At 41.0% G+C, this 24,618-nt stretch overlaps 1 protein-coding gene and 1 pseudogene across 5 annotated transcripts in view; one reads left to right on the top strand and one right to left on the bottom strand.

The window, feature by feature from the left end:
- The window catches only part of GRM5 (glutamate metabotropic receptor 5), a 417,372-nt gene that overhangs the window by 153,542 nt on the left and 239,212 nt on the right, over positions 1–24,618 (bottom strand). The window lies entirely within an intron of this gene.
- LOC114227109 (vesicle transport protein USE1-like) lies at positions 16,902–17,627 on the top strand (annotated as a pseudogene).

The following is a 24,618-nucleotide window of genomic DNA, read 5'->3' as shown; positions in this document are numbered from 1 at the left end:
ACAAAAACGTGTAGAGATAAGTACAAGGATTTGACAAAGTTTAAGAGAAGTGGTGTAAATGTAAATGAAGACTGCCAAAGGACACAAAGGTAGATATAACACTGGGCATAATTTCATTTCTATTTCTACTCTTTTTAAAACACCTAACTTTTTTTTTTTATGGGATCAAGCTAATGAGCCTGAACAAGCTTTAAGCTGCACCAGCAAAGCTGCAGGGCCCTAAATGCCTTTAAATGCACAATCAGAAGACTATCATGACTATACAACTAAGAATTATTCAGAAATGCATTTTCTTGATCTTTTAGAAAGCAATCCTATGAGTATTTTAATTTTATTATATAAATATGAGTGTTTATGGCTATAGAATCTTCTTAGGCTATTGATTATATGTGGCTGCAGGGAAAGATGAACTATTTCTCCTGTGCATGAATGTGCTGGAAATCTAAGGGGCATCCATCACTAGACTTCTTTGTTGAAGACTAAGTGAAAACTGTGATCTTCAAATGGAAACCTTTTTAAGCTACCTGATGAAGTACCTGCTCTTAAATGAGCTCTGAACTTAATGGTATAAACCTTGGCCTTCTGCTGGTTTAACGATTGAGTTCTGAGAGATAAATTATGAGTCTGGATCAAAGGCTATAGAATAATTGGGAGGGGTTATTTACAGCCATCTAGGTGTCACATCTGACGAGCAGAAAGAAGATAGAAAAAGCTTGCATGCCTCTTAATTTCCATCGGATATATTTTCAGAAGGAGGCTAAGAGAACCTGTCTGATTGCAATTTAACAACCTCCAGAAATTATTATGTAACATGTAGGAATGATTTATCTTTTAAAAGTGTACAGTTCTTAGATATTGAAAAAATGACAGCTTGACCACTCCTTAAACTTAGCCATTTTCCAAATACGTACTTTCATCATTTCTGCAATACAGCTGTCCTACTTGCTTTATAAGACGAATTACTGAGATTCACTGAGAAGAAACTTTTTATATAATAGGATATATATATATATATACTTTGAGTGATCATATTACTGCTTTAGAAGGCCCTGGGTCAGTATTTATAGGCAATAACTATGGTATTATCATTAATTTTTAAGGAATTCATCTAGATCCCAAGTAATTCTATAATTTCCATTTCCAAAGAAGCATTGATATGATATGGTGACTTAGATTATATTTGCTTTTAACATTTGAATATCCTGGTAGAGTTTTCTTTGTCTTTCAATTACAATGGTCCTGAAACAATACTTGTAATTTAGTTTTCAAGAAATCAACACACATCTTTGGTAGCTGTATAACCATAATGGTTAAGAATGACAGACAATTTGGATATTAAACTACTCATCATTATTTCCATTTAGGTGGGATGTAAGGTTTAGGTGAAATGGTAATTTATAAGATAGCATGTGGGCGTTCCAAGTCAGACACACCTGGATTTGATTATGGCATTAGTTACTTGATGATGGAGTCCTGCTGGGAAAATTATATGATATTTCTGAGTTTCAGTTTTCCCCTCAGTAAAATGGATTTTATCAAATGGCATCTATTTTATAGAATGACTAGAGGCCCGATGCATGAAATTCATGCAAGGGGCTCGGCCCTCACGTCCCTAGCTTCATCCAGAAGGTTGTCCGGAAGGATGTCCAGTCTAATTAGCATATTATGCTTTTATTATTATAAAGATTAAATGAGATAATGTATGTAAAGTACTGGCACAGCATCTGGCATACAGTAAGCCCTCAGGAAGTATTTGGATTATTACCTTTGAGGGAGGGATAATAGAAGAAATCTTTTAACTATAGCAAATTATCCCTAAACTCTACTAGTAAAGAGCATGGTTAAATTCCATGTAAGATGATTGTGTAATTCTAAAAGACTCTGGAGAAGTTGATACTATATCTCCGTTTATATGATATTTCTTTAAAATATTTCTCCTTCTAAGCCTGCCAGCTGCAATTTAAGCATTTGTTCTCTTTTCTGTTATTTCTGGATTGGCACAGGAGCTGATTTAGTGTGTAATTTATGTCTCATGTATATACAGTATGTAGTGAATATAATTGCTATATATAGTATGTTTATAAAATGCTCATCATGGAATCAAGTCCTAAGTCAGCAATTCTCTCTCAAATGCAGCTGCATCCAAATGATTCTTTCCCTGGGGAAGGAAATATTTTATTTCCCTCCTCTCCCCCGCCAGGCCACATGAAGCCCGGCCTGTGAAAAGGAGCTGACACAAGGCAGTTTTTCTCTGAGGCAGAGCTGCTTTTTCTGACAGTAGTTGCCAGAGGACCCTTGTGTTCGGTTCTGTCATTAGGCCTGATGTGATTTTGTATGGGTTCCCAGAGGAGCATTTATGCTTTGTGATTCCCTGAGGATTAGAATAGTGCTTTGCAAGTGCCCACTCAATACTCATTTGCTAACCAACAGGAAAATACAATAAATGGATAACTGTAACAGCCATGCAAAGACATGTTCAGTCTTCCAACTGTGTGGTACAGTGTGCAAGTGAAGCAATGAGGTACACATCATAGAATAAAGATCTGCCTCAGATCCTCGGACTGCATAAATGCATGGGAATTGAAATTTACATGGAGGAAGCCGAACCAAAAAATGCATGCAAAATTGTGAGTTGGTGCAAAGAGCTTTAGTCTGAACAAAGTTTTCATAACTTTCATCAATTTCTTACAGGATCCACAATTCAAAAATTAAGGACTGTATTGAAGACCAAGGCTCTAAATTCATAGAATTCTCTTTGTATGCAAGTAGCCTCATGAAATATTTAACCGCAGTCTACCTGGAAATGTTTATTGGAGCTATTTTGGCACTACTCCAGTTGGTCATGCTAACCAAAAACCTAGAAAGTCACCCATATATTTTCTTCCATATGTAATCTAGCATCAAGTGCTGTTTTAGTCACTAAATACTTTAAAAAAATCTTTATCATGGAAAGCATTACAGCTGTCCCCCAACATTGACCCCTTCCAGCCCACTCCCACCCCCTCCTCAGGCCTTCCCCACACTATTGTATACTTTTCAAACCCACCCACTTTTCTCCAGCTCTACCAACTGAATCCAGCCATGCTATCACCACTTTCATCAGAATGACTGCAATAGTCCCTAACTCTCTATCATTACCCAGTCTTGTCCTTTGCCAATCCATTTTCCACAGGGCAGCAAGGGGACCTAAATCATATTATGTCCTTTCATGATTAAAGCAATTTAGTGTGGTCTCTCAGGGTAAAGACAAAGGTCCTGAACATGACCCTGAGTCTGGTCCTTGCTTACCCCTGCAGCTCCGCTATGCTGCACATGCCCATGTGTTTTCTCTAGGCAGAATAACCTTCCTATAATCATTCATATGTGCCATGCCCTCTTCTGCCAAAGGGTCTCAGTATCTATTGTTCCCTCTGCCTTGAATCCTTTATTTTATTTTATTTTATTTTATTTTATTTTCTTCATCTAGTTAACTCCATTAACGTTTCATATCTCTATGCAGTAGACATTACCTTAACAAAATCTTCCATAACCTTCATGGTTAGGTCATTCCAATATGCACACTCATGGAACCACATGCCTCTATTTCAGAGCACTTATCACAACTGAAAGTTTTTATTTACTTTGTTGATTATTTTCTAAATGTGAATCCTTACAAGTAGACTGCAGGTTCTGTGAAAGCGAGTCCTCTTAACTGTTAAATTTCCATGACTTGGCATTGTGCTTGGTACAGAGGAGGCACTAATAAATATGTGCTGAGTGAATGAATGGTCTATTTTATTAATGAATTAGAGGACCGGTGCATGAAGTTCATGCACTGGTGGGTTGTCCCTCAGCCCAGCATGCACCCTTTCCAATCTGGGACCCCTTGGGGGATGTCTGACTGCTGGTTTAGGCCTGATCCCACTTCCCTGCCAGCCTGTTTGACACCTAACTGCTCCCCTGCTGGCCCGATTGCCCCCAACTGTCCTCCCCTGCCGGCCCGGTCACCCCCAACTTCCCTCCCCTGCTGGCCAGGTCACCCCCAACTGCCCTCCCCTGCAGGCCTGGTCCCCCCCAATTGCCCTCCTTCCCCTGCAGGCCTGGTTGCCCCCAGCTGCCCTCCCCTGCTGGCCTGGTTGCCCCCAAATACCCTCCCCTGCTGGCCTGGTCACCCCTAACTGCCCTCCCCTGGTGGCCATCTTGTGATGACATGGGGCGACCATCTTGTGATGACATTGGCGTGGCTATCTTGTGACCACATGGGAGTAGCCATCTTGTGACCACATGGGGCCGGCCTTCTTGTGTGAGGGTGTGACAGTCAATTTGCATATTACCTCTTTATTATATAGGACTAGAAGCCCGATGCACGAAGATTCGTGCAAGAATGGGCCTTCCTTTCCCTGGCTGCCAGCACTGTCTCTTTTTGCTCTAGCCCCAGAGCCACCTCTTTCAGCTCTGGCCCCAAAGTTGCCTCTTTCCACTCCGGCCCCTCCTTCCCACACTGCCCAGAGGCCCTGAGCGACTGGGGCAGTGTGGAATGCCTGCATCATTGTCATGGCAATGACACAAGTGTCCTGCCTGGCCCCTGGCTGCTCAGCACCTGCATATGCAAATTAACCCACCATTTTTGTTGGGCTAATTTACATACTCACTCCTGATTGGCTAGTGGGCATCATGAAGGTATGGTCAATTTGCATCTTTCTCTTTTATTAGTGTAGATAAAGGGTTTTAGAAGTAGAAATTATAGATGAACAGTGGATTGAATAAATTGAGGGGTTTTTAACCATTTGCCCTAAGACCAAATGCTGTCTCCATTCACTTTCTAGTTATGTGGTCTTCAGTGTCTTTAAGCCTCCATGTTCTAGAAATAGTTACAACCTATGCAGAAACTACTGCTATTTCAAGTTTACAAGTTCAGAGAACCAAGGCTTAGTAACAAAAACAGATAAACTATTTCTCCTATGTGTTAGTTTTCTATCCTGAAAAAATGAGAGTTGGATTAATTATTTTCTAAGGGTCATTCTTTTTTAAAATTTTATTTCAGAGAAGAAGATAGAGGGATAGAGAGATAGAAACATCAATGATGAAAGAATCATTGATCAGCTGCTTCCTATATGCCTCCCACTGCGGGGATCCAGCCTGCAACCTGGGCATGTGCCCTGACAGGGAATCGAACCATGACCTCCTGGTTCATAGGCCGACTCTCAACCACTGAACCATGCTGGCTGGGCTCTAAGGGTCATTCTTGATTATGATACCTAAAGGATTTTGAGATGACACTTTGGGCAGTTTAAGATTATATATTTATATATATATTGCACACACAAAATTCTTCATGGAATCAGACCTCAAGCAAGGTTTAGAGTTACCAATCTTCCTTAAGTTCCTAAGCCTTATCTCTGTCAGTATAATCCTTTAAAGTGTGTGCAGTGGTTGCTGTGGAGTGCCATGAAGATTGCTCTTTAGGACCAAGGCATTCATGCTCTCAGTTGCCAAGAGTGTTGACTCCTGAGAACTCACAACTGAGCCCCTCTTCAGGAAGTTGCCTCAGCCAAAGGAGCTAAGAAGCTGCCTCACTCTAGGTACTCAGCATCCATGAGAGCATCCTCCTTCCAATGTACATGTATAAAGGCTGACCCTCTTACTTCAAGTGGGGACAACTCTGGAGGGTGAAGTGCCATTCCTCTGTAAGATTAAAAAAATGGTACATTTTGGATCAAGCATGAGTGATGCCAGTGGGTATTAACGTGCTGCAAAAGTAGGCATTTCATATCCCATGTCATCCACCACTGTTAAATCAGTAATTCTCCCAGAGCTAACCCCAATGGCTGCATGGGGAGTTTCTTATGACCCAATGACAGAAGAAAAAAGCTAAGTTTGATTAATGGGTGAACTAGTTTATGGTGGGTACAAGACAAAAGTGGGCTATTGCCAAACCACAGACCTTTTTCAGGATGGCTCTGAAAAATAGTGGTGAAAGAAAATCCTCCCAATAGGCAGAACTTCGGTGGCCATCTGATTTAGGTGGAAATAAAAGTGGCCTGAGTAGAATATATATGGATTATTGAATAGTGCTGGATGACTGGTTAATTAAGGTCTACCAGGGGGAAAAAGTGGGGGAATTAGCAGCAACAAGGAGGTCTTGGGAAAAGATATGTGTATGAAGCACCTATGGGGGTGGCCAAACTGTGAAAAAAGCTTTGTGTTGCGTATTATTGTTCATCAGAGAGCATCCACCACAGAGGAGGGACCAACCAACCACCTGACAGCAGCCAATCTTTGTCTGTGGCCACCCCATTGCTGGCAGAATGGGCTCAAGAAGAGAGTAGCTATTGGTGAGTCATGGATCCAATGGCATGACTCTCATTCTCCAAGATTGATCTAGGTACTTACACTATCAAAGGTTCTACCTATAAGCAATAGAGGCCAGGGTTGAGTCCCCAATATGACAATATTGCTCAAGGAGTCAAACCAGCCACTCAGTGGCATGTTGTCAGCATTGTACTTCTTTCACCTTGAAAGGGACAACAATTTATTTTGATTGATATCAACACGTATTCCATGTATGGACTTATTTTTCCTGCCCACAGGACCTCAGCCAACACCACTAAGTGAAGGCTCACAGAATGTCTGATTTACCAACATGGGATCCCGCATACTGTTGCACCAGACCAAGGGATTCACTGATCAGCCAAAGAGGTATGGCAGTGGTCACATACCCATGAAATTCATTGGTCTATCACACACTACACATCCCAGAAGCTGCCAGTCTTACAGAGTAATGGGAGAGCATTTTGAAGGCACAATTATAGTATTAGCTTGGGAATAATGCCCTAAAAGGATGAGATGCTATTGTCTAAGATTCAGTAAACATTTTTAATCAGTGAAGTGTTGCTATGTCTCCAGGAAGCTGAATACATTCAACAACCAAGTAGTTCAGCAACCAAGCAGTGAAACTATTAGTGGTTTCACTTACCATCATTCCAAGTATCTCTCTTGGGGGAGGGGGGTATATTGTGCTTTCCATCATTATATACTTAGGTTTTGTGACTCTAGATGTCTCAGCTTCCAAACATGAACACAGCAGGGGACAGAGTCAGTATCCCAATAACTTTTAGCTTCAGCTGTCAATCAGTCACGTTAGGCTTCTTGGGTGAAGAGATCATCGAGCAAGGAAAAGAACCACTATGCTAGCATGGATATTGATCCAATTATCAGGATGAGAAAAGACACCAATGCATCATGGCCATAATGATAGGGAAGAATATGACTGCTACTTGGGTGAATCATTGGAGTGTCTTTTTGGTACCTCCCTGCCCCATCATGACAGAAAATTAACAAGTGCAATAGCCATGGTTTATGAAGGACATGGTGACCAGGAGCTCAGACTATTCTGAGATGAAGTGCTAGATCACAATCAGTGACTACGCCATTTAGACAACTACAGGCAACAGTGCTTGCCAAGAGTGAGGGACATCTAGAATAGGTAGCTGAGGAAGGGAGGATAACAGCAGTATCAGGTGAGGACTCAATGTCAGCTTCAGAGATAGGTCCTATAGTTTGACCCATCAACTCTTCTCTTGTATGCTTCTTTGGGAAAAAAGACCAATGAACATCTTGGAACAGCTATTTCTAGTTAAACTCAGCATATGAAGTAACTAGATCCAAAGAGTACAGAGTAGACTGGTGGATACTAGGAGGCTGACTTGTTCAAGGTACTCCCCATCCATAAGACCAATCTGATGAAAATGTAAAAAAAAGGGGACAACTACTTCTAAAGGAGACAACCCTGAAAGTTTCTCTATCTCAAGAATTAAAAGATCGGAAAAAAGTTTTCTGTTGTAACAGAAAAAGTTTTCTGTCTCACAGTTCAGCTTCTCTTTCTGTCCAGTCCTGCTTTGCTCATCTTTCATAGATGTTGTTATAAAGAACACTCTTCAGTGAAGCTCATGCACGCAAAGTGCATATTCTCAGTGTCTCTTTCCTGGAAACTCAGCCTATGGTATTGTGTTATGTATCCAAAAGGAAATTCAGCTACTCTTCAATATTTGGTATTTATTTGATTTTATGGGGATCTGATGTGTAGTTGAAGGTAACACTAAAGGTATTTTGGGGCCATTTAATAGGACCAGAAAACATATTAGTCATTGGATTAAGATTCATCAATAAGATATTATTGGCTAAATTGTGTCCCCCACCCCCATTTATATGTTGAAGTCTTAACCCCTCACTAACTAAGAATTTAACCACTGTATTTAGACATAAGGTCTTTAAAGAGGGAATTAAGGTTAAATGAGGTGATTAGTGGGGGAGGTAATCCAATAGGATTTGTGTCCTTATAAAAAGAGATTAGGATATACACAGAGACACCAGAGGGGCAACCATGTGAAAAAGCAACAGGAATGAGGCACCTGCAAGCCAAGGAGAGAGGTCTCAGAGCAAATAAACTCTGCTGGCACCTTGATCTTGGACTTCCAGCCTCCATAACTGTGAGAAAATGCATTTCTGTTGGTTAAGCCACCCAGTTTGTGGTATTCTATTATGACATCCCTAGTAAACTAAAACATAAGGATGTTTGAAATTGGGGGATTTCATATCTTTTTTTACTTAATCACATATTTTCTCAAGATGGTCAACACAAAATGGAGAATTCAGTGAAAATCTTGTCATATTTAAACTATAAACCTTTGGTGGATGTCTATAACCAGGAGAAATATCTGGATCCTCTTCACACATAACCCCTCCTTGTTCTGTGTTGTATCCTCCCATGGAATAATTAAGATTCATAAGGAAAATATTTAAAGTGAGAAAGAAATCTCTTCTCAGTCACAGTATTTCTTACTTATTTCATTATACTCTAAAGAATAAGAATTTATTTTTTGTTTTTCAAGGAACTTATCACCTGCCAGGTCAGTGTGGCTCAGTTGTTGAGCATCGACCCAGGAACCAGGAGGTCACTGATTTGATTCCTGGTCAGGGCACATGCCTGGGTGGTGGGCTCAATCCCCAGTGCTGGGCATGCAGGAGGCAGCCAATCGATGATGTTCCTCTACCTTTGATGTTCTCATCTCTCTAGCTCTCTCCCTTCCTCTCTCTTTAAAAATTAATAAAAAAACATATTTTTTTTAAAAAAAGAAACTTATCACCTTGTGAGAAGATTAGATACCTAAAGGATGGCATAGGGAAATATAGTATTTCTTTAAAACACTAATTTTCCATCTGTGATAACAGTGGGACTATAGATAGGCAAGGCAAAGCCCAATTAGAAGTTTTTATTTTGAAATAAATGGCTGAGCAAAGGACAATAAAGATGTATCTACCCCTATTGGCTCCTTGTGATACATGTAGTTTCTCATATCCTTGTTCTTTGCTTTTATCAGTGAGAAGTGGAATGGATCAAATTATAATAATTAAAATAGTAATACAATAATCATTACAGTACAATGATAATCTAACATTTATGATCACTTATCAGGTGGTGGCTGAGGTCTTAATATCTTTATATGCGTTACCTCATTGACCTTTGCAATAACTTGAATACTCTTGTCAGCCCATTTGGGATGCTATAATAAAATATCATAGACTGGGTGTCTTAAATAGCAAACATGTATTTCTCACAGTCAGGAGTGTAGGAAGTCCAAGATCAAGGAGCCAGCAGATATTTTTATCTAGTGAGGGGTTGCTTCCTGTTTTTCAGATTGCCTAAGCTCATCATGAGGGCTCCACTTTCATGATATAATCTAATATTAATTATGCCCCAAAGGCTTCACCTCCAAATACCAACATTTTAGGGATTTAGGGCTTCAAATATGAATTTGCAGGGGACACAAGCATTCAGTCCATAGTAATACCTTAAGGAAACTGATAGTAAAAGCAGTTACGGACCTTGCCTAAGGTCATACAATAAACAACAGGGCCTGATTTTAAGTCCAGTACTCATCCTCCATTGAGCCCACCTTTATATACAGAACATCAATAACCATCTTCTCTACACAGACCATCAGACAGGACCAGGACCACTGAATATTCCATCTCAAAGAAATTCAAAGATGCTTCTGGCAGAAAAAGAAGCCCAGTATATAAAAGGAACTGAAAAATGTGAAAATTATTTTATCATCCCTAAAACTGTTAGAAAGATTTAATGGACCAAACAGAAAAAGTGAGTGAGTGACTCTGCCTGAAACTTTTGCTCTTTTTCAATTCTTTCATTTATTTAGTCCATAACTTAGGTGTGGAACTAGTCTATTTGCAGAGTTCTGCTTTTGACACTGGGGATGCACAAGTAAACAAGACAGACACAGCCCCCTGAATTCATGGGACTTTTGTTCTTATTATTTTTACTAGAGGCCCGGTGCATGAAAATGCATGCACTGGAGGCGGGGAGGGGGTGTCCCTCAGCCTGGCCTGCTCCCTCTCACAGTCCGGAAGCCCTGAGGGGAAGGAGGCGACCTGATAATCAGGGGAAGGCGATACCTCCATCAAACCTCTGCAGCTGCCACTGCCAGCAGCACAAGCCTTGGCCAGCCCTGGTTACCTGAGCCTTGGGCTGCCCTGGGTGGCTGGGCAGCCAACATCCAAGGCTTGCCTGCACCTCGGGCCAGCCCTGAGTGTTTGGGCAGCCACCATTGGCGGCTTGCCTGTGCCTCAGGCCGGTCCTGGGTGGCTGGGCAGCTGCCATCTGAGGCTTGCCTGCACCTTGGGTGTCAACTGGGAAGTCACCATCTGAGGCTTGCCTGTGCCTCAGGCAGGCCCTGGGTGGCTGGGGGGCTGAGGGGATTGGGGGACTCCAGAGGCAGGCACACAGAGTGGCAGGAACCACCTGGGGGCGGGCCCAGCTATGCCGCACTCCTGCCACCCCAGCAGGGCTGAGGGGACTGGGCACTGCCATCTTGTGGCTGTGGGCACCATCATCTTTGAGGGCATGGCAGTCAATTAGCATATTCCCTCCTTATTGGCTGTGGGTGCCACCATCTTTGTGAGGGCGTGACAGTTAATTAGCATATTCACTCTTTACTAGATAGGATGCTTTTTCTGTTCTCTCCTAATTACCCTTTACCAAGGAGGAAAACAATTTGGCATAATTTAGGAGGCCTTGTCTACCTTGGATCAGAGGAATGCATATGTGGTCTCACTTCCTTTTGTTTGCATAAAGCTCTTCCTCTCTTTTTATCTTTATTTTGCCATTTTGTTTTCATGTCTTATTTTTTTCTTCCCATTTCTAGCATCAGCATACACTTAATATAAAATACATTATATCCAAGAGGTAGCAAACTTATTATAAATACACTAGAGGCCCAGCGCATAGAATCGTGCATGTGTAGGGTCCCTAGACCTAGCCTGTGATCAGAGCCATGTCCACCGCCCGCGATGCTGCCGCCGCCGCCCTGCAACACTCCGCGAAGCTGCTACTGCCGCCCCAGAACTCTCTGCGATGCTGCTGCTGCTGCCCCACGAGTCCAGTCCCCAGTCCCGCTCTGCTGCCACCCAGCCCAGTTCCCGTGGTTCCCCATTGGCCATCCAGTGATGGGAGCCTGCAGGCTGGTGGGAGGGACCGAGAGGTGGTCAGTGCACCTCATAGCTACTGGTTGATTGGTCATTCTGGTCATGACGCCTGGCCTTTTATTATTATAGATAAGAAACTATATCTATATATTCTATGTAAGACATATAACACAATTACCACCCACACCCTAAAAGAAATAGAATTTTTCTGGGGTTTATCTTCCACCTCTGTCCAGCATGGTTATTGGATGAGAATGCAAGTGGTTCTCTATCCTGGCTGAACATTAGAATCACCTGGGGACTTTTGAAGACACAACAGTGCTTGAGCTTCTCTCCTAGCAATTCTTACTTATTTGACCAAGTTTGGGGTCTGGGGAGTGATATTTTAAAAAATCTTAATGGTTTTAATGGTAACTAGAATAGAGAACCACTGAACTGGATCATTTTTTAATGTCTCTTATGGCTCTAATATTCAGTTGCCTGTAAATATAATACTCATAAAAATAGATGCTAAGAGTATTACTGTGTTGAAGGCTCAAATTTCATCTCCACACCACTAATTTGGTTATCTTAGTCTTGTAGTGAGAATGTCCCATCAATATGTTGAAGGTTTTGACATGAGTGAGGTGATATTGCCTAAATGTTTCCTAAATAGCACAAAGGGATTTTTCTCCATCCTTGCTGCCAATCCTCATGTACGACAATAGCCTTTCTCTCTGCCACCTATTAATCTATCTCCAATCCATCTTCCATACACTTGCCAAGAATGATTCATTTTTAAAATATCCAATCTGATTGTATCACTCCCCATCAATAATTGCTATTTCCCTCAGTATCAAGTACAAACTCCTTTGTCACACACAAAACTGATTTTCTTTCTCATCTTAAGATATTCACATGCATACACTTTACATATTTCAGACTAATTAAGCTAGTAATAACCCATCCTTTACAGTGTTTACTATTCACCACCCACTTGTTAAAGGTTTTCACATATACTGGTATTAATTTATTGAAGCCTTACAACAACCCTGTGAGTTAGATACTGTTGTTCATTTTACCCATGAAGAAACCAAAACTCAGAGGAGTTCAGTAACTTCCTAAAGACACACGGCTAGAATTTCAAAGACTTCGAATTCAAAATCTGACACTTGATCCCAAACCCTGTGCTTCTTGATCACTACATACTATTATCTCCCTCACATATCCCATCTAAGTTTATTCTATTTTGAATGCTCAACTTTCACTGGATACTCAAATATTACTAGTATTTGTGATCCTTTAAGATTCAACTGAAGTGTTACCTCTCCTGGAAGCAGTTTCTAAGTCTTCAAGCTTCCTCACTCTATATTTAGTGCCTATCTTCTCCTATTCAGACACCTTGTTTTGATATCTCTATTGTGGCATTTATTGAACGATAGTAATTTTTTAATATATCTTCCTCAAAGTGGAATAAAATTCAATCTGTGAGATTTTTGAGGTGAGGGAATGTGTCTTTTATTTTTGTACTGCTACCATCCACTACAATGGAAACTTAAGCCACCAACATGGCGTGTTCTTTTAGGTGGGGTGGCCTTATACTATAACACCCAACCCAGGAAATTTTTGAGAGTGAAAGGGGGCACTATTAACACTTGCTCAGGGATAACAGGCATAAACTTGGGTGTATGGTTGCCTTATTTTTAAAACTTCTTCCTCAAGTGATTTCTCCCATGTCTTAATATCAAATTTCCTCAGAAAGAATACACAAACCTATCTGCCTTTAAGCAAATCCTTTATTTTGCATGCAGAATTGTACAAATTCCCAGAGATATGAGTGCTTATAATTCTATGACATCTTTACTCTTGCATATAGCTTAGTTTAAATAAAAAACTGGTTGCTCTCTCCCTAAAGGAGATGATATTTAGTTAGTAGTGACAAATCACTGGCATTATTAAGGAAAAGCTCATGAAATTGGTGATCGTATAGTAAATTAATTACTAATGTGGTATATAGATTCCATTACTTGAACATTAATGCATTTACATCTTCTCTTAGTCCTGATGGATGGGTTCCAAGGAATAATTTTGCATCTCTCTGTATACCTCCTTTCTAGGTGCCTCAGTAGATAACCTGATTGAGTCTATGTTAGTCATTAACAAGATGATCACCTGTGCTTGACTATCTGGGGTTGACTCACAGTTGTGCTACTGATTAGCTGTATGATCTTGGGGAAATTATTTAATGTGCCTCAGTTTCCTCATCTATAGATTATTAATAGTACCTAAGTCATAAAGTTATTGTGTTAATACCTAAAAATACTTAGATCCATGCCTGGTTAATTCTTCAAATTTTTGTACCATGAGGTCTCCAGTGGGTGATACAACCCTGAGGTTCTAATTCAAGCTGAGGAATAAAGACTTTTAGGTCTCAAGGATCAGTGGTGCTATGGGTCATGACCTAGTTAAAAAGACAAGGTACATTTCTTCTTTGTGTATAAGGAAGATTTTCAGGATTTGTTGGAGAGAAAGGACATGTGGAAGTATGGGACTTCATTATTTGTTGTGCATTTAAACAAACATATATCCTTACAATTGTACTCCTTCATTTAGCTGGTAAGAGGAATCTGAAGAGCATCAAGTTGTGGTTAACCAAGACAGAAGGAAATAGCTTAACTGAGTACTACTTCCTGCTAGCATGTTGAGCAAAGGGAGAATGTCCTCTTGATATGATCTAAAAGACTAAAGGAGAAAGGGAATACATTGTCAGCATGAGGTCTAGTGTTATTTAATGTTTTCTCTTTGTATCAGTCTCTGGTAGGCATCTCACCATTGTGGGGAGGGGAAGCAAAGAAACATGGTTTGAAGACTAAAGGTTTTGAGACATAAATATTGGATCTGAATCATCTCTCTGCCACTTAACATGTGTCCTTTCAAATAATTTTCCCTTTTGAGCTTGTTTTAATCTCTAAACATGTAAGACCATCTCCACCACAGGGATTTAGTGACTACAACATTAGACAATGTGTGTAAAAGACTCTTCCGCATATAGCCTCACTCATTGAAGATGCTCAGGGTTGAGTAAATTATTTACTTTTTTCTAAAGTTTTTTAAAGGTTTCAATGGGAGAATCTACTCCTGTTATTTTAGGGGTGATAAAGACTGGCTTTACTGTGGGTCACATCTGGACACTTTAAAAGCATCACCTTTGATTTTCCAGGTTGCTGCATCCAGGACATAGCAGCAGCCTCAGCCTTAAACTTTCTCATTTCTACTCCCACCGCAGAAACCCTGGCAGGTGGGGGGAGGGTTTGGCCACTCCCTGGCCAGCCCTGAGCCAGGCACCACCATTGTAAGGAAACTCAATCAGAAATTCAACTGGTTAAAAAAAAAAATTACCTGGGCCCAACTGGTGTGGCTCGGTGGTTGAGCATCAACCTATGAACCAGGAGGTCAAAGTTCAATTCCAAGTCAGGGAACATGCCCAGGTGGTGGGCTCGGTCCCCAGTGTGGGGCATGCAGGAGACAGCTGATCAATGATTCTCTCTCATCATTGATGTTTCTATCTCACTCTAATTCTCCCTTCCTCTCTGAAATCAATAAAAATATATTTAAAAAACAACAAAACCTCACCTGGTTTATCACCCATAAGATCACATTTGCTTATTAAAAACAAAAAGTATTTATTAAGATCCTGATATAAACTAGATACAATGGGAGGAACCGAGTTATGGAAATGAATGATAGAACACACTCGCTCTCCAAAGGACTAATGGGAAAGGCAAGTAAACAGAAAACTATCATAGTGTATTTTATCAATTCTAGTTTCCACAATATTTTTTACTTTCACATTTATATGAGACATATCTTACATTTAATGACATCTTGTACATGATGAAAATGGTACGTACTATTTTGGACAAAATTCTAGTGTGTTTTTGGGAAGAAAGGAGAGAGTAGACATCAGACAAAGCTTTGCAAGGAGAGATGATTAGTGATCTCTCAGTGAGTGGACCAAGGAAGGAGGACAGTGGCAAGGAAGGGAGTACAAAGACACAACAGAAAAGTGACCATGTTCAGGGCCCTGTGCATCATTCTATGTAGTAATAGCATGGAAGAGGCAGGGAAGATAAAGTAGTGACGGGCCATGAGGCTAAAGGGTTAGTTAGAGGTCACATCATGTAGAGCCAAGTTAAGTGACTTGGGTTTTACCTGATGAGCAATAGGAATCCTTGCAGGATCTGGCAAGCCTGGATTTACAATATTGACAGACTTCCGTGGACTAATGCAGTGGTCGGCAAACTGCAGCTCGCGAGCCACATGAGGCTCGCGAGCCGCGGTTTGCCACTCTGTTGACTAATGAGTTTGCCGACCACTGGGATAGGGGCTTAATCACAAGGAACAACAACAGCCTGTAATTATTGGAATCGAGAGTCTAGGTCAGTGGTCAGCAAACTCATTAGTCAACAGAGAGGCAAACCGTGACTCACGAGCCGCATGTGGCTCGCGAGCCGCAGTTTGCCAATCACTGGACTAATGGCATGGAAGAAAGTAGGCAATGACAGTGAGGACCAGAATAAGGGAGGGATTTTTGGACATGGAACCCAAATCCAGCTTTCTGCAGTAAAGTAACCAAAGCAAGTCTCTAGAGAGGAGGCCGCCTCAGTGTCATCCTATCTGGTCAGAGCAGAAACCATGGTGCCCTCGCCTGAACCTGCAGCACAGGGTGGCTAGCTATTCCCTTGAACTCACCCTAAGTCGACAAAATTGTATTTCCATGGCCAATTCTGGGCAACATGCATCAACAGAAACAAAGTCAACAAAATTGTATTTTCATGACCATTTCCAGGCAAACATGTACTCCTGGCATCATCCCCATGTGCCCTGGGGGGAATTTAGCCGGGTTTTGAATGTGTGAATGCTCCATTATAGCCATGCATCTGAAAATCCCTGTCTTTACGAACACGCGCTGAACAAACGGAATGTGTTCTCAATAGGAAACAACTGCGCTATGGGGTTGGCACAGAAAGCAGGTAACAGCTCTGCTGCCTACCAAGCTGCCTCTTCGAGCTTCCTGCTAAAGGCCCCCTTGGTTCTCCCTCCTCCACAAACCAGAGGGAAAGGCTGCGTATTTGCATTCACAAATTCAATTGTTTCAAATTAAACTGCCCCAGGAGCTGAATTACCTCAGCTAATGTTTCTCAGTGGTGCTGTGGCACTCTGCAATCAAGTGCTTTCAGCGAGAGTCCCTCAAGACAGGCATGTTCCTTCATCTGTTCCAACATAAAGCAAAGTTGCAGTCATGTTCACTATAGAAAGGTTTCATTTGGTTTCATAAAATGGTGGGTAGGAAGAACGTATTGGCAACATAATAGAAAAAAAAAATATGTTCGTCTAGAAAAGAATAGTTTCCAGGGGGAAGGGGCGGGAACCTCCAGTTGGTGATGGCCTTGTGGAGCTTGGAGCTGAACCTGGGGTGGCTGCTGTGCCGCTGCAGGGTGATGACAGCAGAGAAGCAGGATGGAGGAGTGGCATCTGGAGAAGTACCTGGGAGCCTCGGGGACTTGCTGCAGGCCCTGAAAGCCCAGCAAACCTGCCTCTGAGGCGATCAGTGAATATTGCTGCAAAGTTGACTTTCTGAAGGGATGCTACACGCACAGAAGCTGACCCCTCAGAGAAGGCACTAGCCAACCAGTTCCTGGTCCCCAGATGCGTGCCATCCTCAGCCAGGGAGCATGTGCCTGCCACCAAGATGGTAAGTATGTAGTGGTGGGCCTGGTAAGCCAGCAGGATGCAGAGTGTGAGCTGCTAGGCAAGGGCTCTGCTGGATTGAAGAAGAGAAAGGGGTGGCAGGGCCCAGGGGATGAGAAGCCGTCGGCAACTGAGCTAGACCTCATCCTGCAACAGCACCAGAACCTCCAGGAGAGGCTGGCCGAGAAGCACAAGGCCTGGCCTGGAGCCTCAAGGCCAACACACTGGCCGCCCAGAGTGTCATCAAGAAGGACAAGCAGACCCTGTCACACTCACTCAAGATGGCCAACCAGAACCTGGAGAAGCTGCGACAGAATCAGAGCAGCTGGAGCAGCACTCACAGGAACCAGTCAACCGGCTGCTTCATTTTCATCAGCATGATCCTCTTCATCCCTATCATGCCCAAACTCAAATAAAGACCTGGCCTGGCCAATAAAAGTTTCCAGAACACCCTTACAAGAGCCCCTTTTACTTTTAGTGCCTGGCAGAACCTTGATGAGCTGGTGAGCATTTTGCCTGGCCCTAACTTGCAAGCCTGAGCCCAAGAAATGCAACAATAGTAGGTAGGACAAGGATTCCCACCAAGCAGGGTTAAACCATGGCTCTGCCGCTTACCACTTAGGGCATGTTAGATAAGCCACTTACGTTTCTCAGAACTCGTGTTCTTCACCCTCACAGAGTAACTGTGGATGAGAATATACCATGCACTTATACATTTCTTGGGCTCCTGGTTACATTTATTAATTTAAAAAAATATAATTGAAACCTATTATACATGGCAGGTAGTTCTGTGTAAGTATGTGAGAGCGTGTGTATGTGTGTGAGTGTGAGTGTGTATGTGTGAGTGTGAGTGTGTATGAGTGTGTTTTTGAGTGTGTGAGTGAATGTGTGTGAGAATGTGTGTGTATATGCATGTGAGTGTGTGATTGTGTGTGTAGAGGTTAGTATTGAAAAAGAAGTGGCATCCCAAATAGAAGGACCAGGGTATGAAAAGTCCCTGTAACTAGAAAGATTGCAAGCTTGAGGATTGGAAAAAGTCCATGTCACAGAAGCACTGAAAATGGAGTTAGAAAATTATTTAGTAAGGGTGAACTAGGACCAGGGGTGCCATCATTTAGTGCCTTAAGCGCAGTGTATTTGCCTGTGTCACTGGAGGGAACAGATTGGACACTTAGATTAGGATAATTAGGAAAATTTAAGGAAGATTAACAAAGGGACTGTTTATGAATGTATAGGCAGGATGCAATGAAATCACTAGGGATTGCTGAGTACCCATAATAACAGTGGGGCCTACTTACCAGCCTAAAGCAAAAGGGCAGGGGTCTGGGGAGCAGTGACTTTACAGAGACCCAGTGATATGGCTGAGGAAAGAGGGCCATGAGAGGAGACTTGGGAAAGAATGCAGCCAGTTCAAGTCACCTCACAGAAAAGGAAGCCTCCAGAAAAATAAATAACCTGACCTCACTTTCCTTCCTCCCTCCAACTTCTGGTTGGCGGAATCCTACTGCATCCACAGGCAAAGGAGCCCACTGATGCCGTCCACGTGTGTCAGCTCACAGGGCACTGCACGGGCAGGGGAGAGATGACTGTGGGTTTGGAGTGGCAAGCAGAAGGGGCATTTTCTATAAATGAATGTGTCTTTATTCTAATGGCAATGGAAGCCTCCAGCCTTAGAATTCTCGGCCTTATAGTCCTATGGTTCCCACACGGGCTCCAGCTCACAGGCTTTGGATCCCAATGACTTGCGTTCACAACCTGGAGCTACACGTGTTAGCTATATGACAATGAGCGAGTTATTTAATTTCTAGAGTTCTTCATCTATAAAATGGGAATAATAGTAACTTCTGATTAGGACTATTGAAAGGATTAAATGCAATGCATTTAAAGCACTTAGAACAGTGTCTGGCAAAGAGTAGGAGTTAAAAAAATGTTAATTTCTTGATTCATATTGACATTTGAAAAAGTGGAAAATCAGAGTTTAGAGATTTAAAAAAAAAAAGGAAAGAAAGAAAAAGAAAACTAGTCAGTGTCAGAACTGTGGGAGAGAGATTCCATTACAACACATCAACTCTAAGAATGGTAGTCTACACTTTTCCTAATCACCCCCAGCCCCAAGATTGTACAATTTCTTGAGGAAAAGGATTATGTGATATTTATTTTGCATCCAAGAACTCATCATAGCACACAGTTTTTGCTCCTAAATGTTTGATGAATGACTATTCAAAGCACTGTGACAGAAAGCACAGAAGTAATTACTGGAGGAGAAAGAACTTCCCTGCAAGCCTAAAATCCTTATCTCTGTCCTGAATAAATAATTCTTTAAATAACAAAATGTAATGTGGTTTCTTCAAGAAGGCACTGAGATTTAGTAACAATTGCAACCATTGACATATAGTATGACTGCTCTGAGGCCCATGACTTTGGTTGGAATATCTGAGTCACCACTTCTGAAACTCTCCTCTCTCCCATCACATGTGTATATTGGAAGTAGAGATTCTGTAGCTTGTGGGAAATCATGGGAGCTAATATTCTCTGCAGTTTATGGTTTTTGTTATTGTAGAGAATGATGCTTTATTCAATGTATTTCTGGAGTTTTATTCATTTCACCCGGTATTGAGCACTGGGGCAGCTTTGGGTTTCTGTGGGAAAATTGAGGCTGAATGTGTATAATCAGAAGTGTGATGTAAATGTCTTACTTGCATAGGAGGAAAAACAGGAGTCTTAAATGATAACATCGGTAATTTAGTCATTTTAGGGTTAGAATGGTCTTAGAATAAATCCTGTTCATCATTTGATGTCCATAAATTCATAAGGAAAAATAGAGTAGGAGTCAGAAGACCTATAATAGACACTTGGTTGGACAGGGTAATTTCACTAAATTATAAAATTAACCCTACCAGACCTGAGACCCTGAACCTAACTGTCCCCTATACCTGGGCTCCTGAGCATTAAAGAGAAAAAAATCAACATGATATAGAAAAATGTTAGTTACATGCAAACAAGTGGTTAGAATAAGATGGAACTTGGAGACATTGTAGAAAATAGGTACTAGGCAAAGTACAGAAAATTAGTTAAAGCAGTATAGCGGCAGATTCGGAAATTACCGAAAAATCGGTACAGTGGTCTGGTAGCCTTAAAATAATAACTTGCCTTGCTGTCATCTTGGGAATATCATTAAACCAGACGTAATTTTATCTGTGCTGTGAATGATATGAAGAATAATGTAAAACCTAAAAGTTATTATCTTTCTGTTTCTAAAACTTGACAGTTATACCTTTTTTTCCTATTTGGTGTCTTTGAGGGTTGTTTCTTCCACTTGTTCAAGTTTTAAGGTTATGCCTGGGTATACAAAGGCCCTACTATATAAAAAAGGAAAGCTTGACTTCAATCCCCTTCTAGCTTTGGGCAGATCCCCACAGATTATAGAAAAATTTGTAGAAACAGTTTGCAATTGCATTCCAGAAAGCATTGTGCCATCCTGTAGCTCAAATTCACTTGGAACATTTGGTCAAAACAACCAATATTTACTAAGTATGTACTAAGAGTCAGGTGCTATGTTAGCCAAATGGTTTCTAAATAATTAAAATATTCTATTCCCCAGGGGAGTTAATGATTTATTACAGTGTAGTGCAGTAATTAAGAATGAGAGCTTTGGGTATGCAAGTTGATCCTCTCTCTCCAACCGTCCATTTTTTTGCCATGTGTAAAATAGGGATAATGATTATATCTACCACTTGAAAATGCTGTGAAGATGAAATAGGTTGATGATTATAAAGCTTTCAGCACAGTGTCTGTCACATAGTAAGTGCTCAACTAATGACATCAATTTGATTTTTATTAGGAAAGGCACATACAGAAATGGATCTTATTGTCACACGTGCTACATAGTGTGCTTACCCAGAGAATATTTACCCATCTTTTACTGTCCTGGGATACAGATGCTTCTCGCTGTATACCCAAAGATTCTAATGTCAGAGACATGAAGGTGATGTTATAAATGTTCAATGGAAGGAAGAAGAGTAATATTTTTCTTCAGTAGGAAGTATGCAACTTCATTTCTGCAGGCATGAGCAAGTTGGCTCAAGCACTTAGGGCCATCTTTGGAAATTTAGATTCATTTGGGGGCCTAAATGGTTAAAATGCTACAGGAGAAAAATACTGCCAATGATTGCTAAAAGTCCTCCAAATTGTTGATGGCTGTCCTTGAAACTTAAGAAAATAGATTCTTTTCTTCCAGTTGAAAACAGTACATTTTTTTTTCTAATATAATACAGGAACAAGATTGACACTGTGAAATTTTAAGATTTATGACTCTTATGAGCTAAAATTAACTTCTCAAATATTTTTTTTTTTTTTAGATTTTAGATAGGGGGCTTTCTTTGTGTGAAGAACACGGATCTTAGTTTTCACTTCTTTCAGTTGTGGCTGCTAATTTGATATAGATATAAGAAGGATTTATTTATTTTTTGTAGTTTTTGCTAACTAGTGAAGGAGTTGCCTAGGGCAGTGGTCGGCAAACCACGGCTTGCGAGCCACATGCGGCTCTTTGGCCCCTTGAGTGTGGCTCTTCCACAAAATACCACGTGCGGGCACACACGTACAGTGCGACTGAAACTTCATGGCCCATGCGCATAAGTCGGTTTTCAGCCTGGGCGAGTCTATTTTGAAGAAATGGCGTTAGAACACTCAAGGAGCCAAAGAGCCGCATGTGGCTCGCGAGCTGCGGTTTGCCAACCACTGGCCTAGAGAATAAGCTTTGTGGATATTTGGAGGGTGGAAAACCACCATGGGCCACATGGGACTATAGAAGGTTAAGAGAGAAGTAAGGTTTCTCAAAGCATTGGAAAGGTATGCCTAACGTTAGGCATGCAAGGAGGGGCCAGAGTGGGGGTGTCAGCTCTCGGTTAAGCTTCAAAATATAGCAACAGCACCTCTGCCTTTGGGAGTAGTATTCATTCTTGATAACAGCAGAGGGAAATTATGTTTGATGAAGACATTCTGGGAAACAGTGATAAAAATTTGGAGCATGCCCTGTAGCACATATGTATGGCTATACAGCATTGCATTGTCTGGCTACGGTCCATTCTTTGAAACATAGTTGCAACGTGATTATTATCTAGTTAGTAATGAATTCGTCTCTGCTATTTGCAAGTTCATCTACAATCATTTCATTAAGCTCTAAACCTTGTGAAATGGAGCTTCCTGCACATAAGAATGAGTGTGGACGCATGCTTCTTACTGATGCATATTGAGTGCATCTATCGTATAGTTGTATCTAAAGCTCTAAAGATGTAACTCTTTGCTCCTTCGTGGGTCCAGTCAAGGTGAAAAATTCCAAATGAGACTGTAAATGCCACAAATTCTGCTTGGAAGAAATGGCCTACATACACGCCAAGGGAATCCTTTGCCTAATTTTTCTTCAAAATTACAAGTTTCTTTTTTGAAAAGGAATATTTGGGAGAATTATTTTTCCAAAGGTATTTTTGTATGCATAGAGCACTTGAAGAGAATCAAAGGTGGGCAAAAGAATTAACATTTATGAAGTGTTTGGAAATATACTGGGTCTTCATGTACATTTCACCTTCATAACAACCTTCTGAAATAAGCGGAACTATGTCTCACAGATTAAAGGCATTATGGGAGTGGTCATTGTTGTCTGTTTTGCCTCCCAAGTTCTTAAAATAGTACCTGCCACATGCTAGATGCTCAATTAATACTTCTGAAATAAAAATGAATTGATTGGCACCTGACACTTGAAGAATTCGTGTGAAGAACAGTTAAGTATCTCTTGCAGGACTGCAGAGCCACGCTGGGGTACCTGTAGTGCATTAGAAAGATCTGAATGCAGGTTTATCTGACTGCAGGACAGTATCAGAATACCTCTCCATGATAATATTTTTCATGACAAGAATAAAAACCAATACAATTCTCAGTAAGGTGGATGTTACTAATTTAGAATTAGAATTCATCTAGGAAGCAGACAGAGCTGCTGATCCCCTGGATCAGTCTACAGTTGAATCCTCTCCTGACTCAGAGCAGAGAGAGACTTTACATGAATATCTGTAAGCTGCCTTAAATCCTTTCCGAAACAAGCATGAGGAAATAGGAATATACAAATGAGCAATGCTGAGGATACGCTATGGTTTCATTTTCATTTCGACAGGTATTTACTTACTAAGTGCCAACTCAATTCCTAGCATCGGGAAAAAATGGAGAAAGGACACAATTCCTGCCTGAATTCGATCACAGCTTTATTTTAGGTGGGAAGAAGAATCAAATTAGTGATTTCTAAACCTGGTTGTATATAAAAATAACCCATACAGCTTGTTAAAAATACAAAATTGGACTATCAGAGGTTAGGTATGAAAATGTTTTATTTTTACCAACAGCCCCAGACAATTCTGATTACAGCTACATGTAAGAAACACTGAATTAGATGCACACTAAAATCCCTCCCAGCTTTGGAATTCTATGATTTGCTATTACTCTAAAGTTTCTTAAAAAAATAGTGAGGAACAAGGGAGGTGTGTATTTCTGCCAGCAGAGCACTGCTCTGAGAGGGAACACTAGAGCAAAAAGGATGCGAGTTGCTGGTAAGAAAAGTTTGGTCTGGAAAGTCATGGGCAGCTTGGGCCAACCACCAGCCCCAATTCTGAGCGGCTTAGGCCGGAGATAAATTCCCTAAACTGTTTATTTAGGTTTGGCTACTTTGGTGTGATTTAGACTAATTATGAAAATTAAGCCAGCTTTTATTTCAGATATTTCATATGTAGAAAAGTAGTAAATCATCATGTATGCCTGCGCCTTACCAGCAAAGCTACATCATGCAGCTGCTTCCTTTCTTAGGAAAGGAACTCAGGTGAATATAAGATCTGAAACAATGAAATACATAGAAAAAGACATACCTACTAAACTTATGGACCTTGGTCTCAGAGAGGCTTTTGTGAACTTGACCCCAAAGGTAAGGGAAGAAAAAGCAAAACTAAAGGAAAGGGATTACATCAAACTAAAAAGCTTCTGGGCAGCAAAAGAAACCATCAACAAAACAAAAAGGCTGCCAACCAATTGGGAGATTTTTTCAATTAAAAAAAATTAAATTGTATTTAATAAACAATATCTCTGATAAGGGGCTAATATCCAAAATATATAAAGAATGCATACAACTCAACAACAACAACAAAACAATCAGTCCAATGGAAAAAATGAGAGAGGACCCGAACAGACATTTTTCCCAAGAAGACATACAGGTGGCCAACAGTTAAATGAAAAGATGCTCAACTTCACTAGCTGTTAGAGAAATGCAAATCAAGAGCCATTCCATGTTTTGGTTTGAATGCTCCTGGTTTGAAAAATGTCTTTTTGTCTTATGAACCATACATTTTTATTAAGTAGTACAAACAACAACAG

The sequence above is a fragment of the Eptesicus fuscus genome, chromosome 13 (assembly GCF_027574615.1).
Source record: "Eptesicus fuscus isolate TK198812 chromosome 13, DD_ASM_mEF_20220401, whole genome shotgun sequence".
Taxonomy (NCBI): domain Eukaryota; kingdom Metazoa; phylum Chordata; class Mammalia; order Chiroptera; family Vespertilionidae; genus Eptesicus; species Eptesicus fuscus.
The sequence above is the reverse complement of the archived record's forward strand: the minus strand, read 5'-3'. Positions and strand labels throughout refer to the sequence as shown.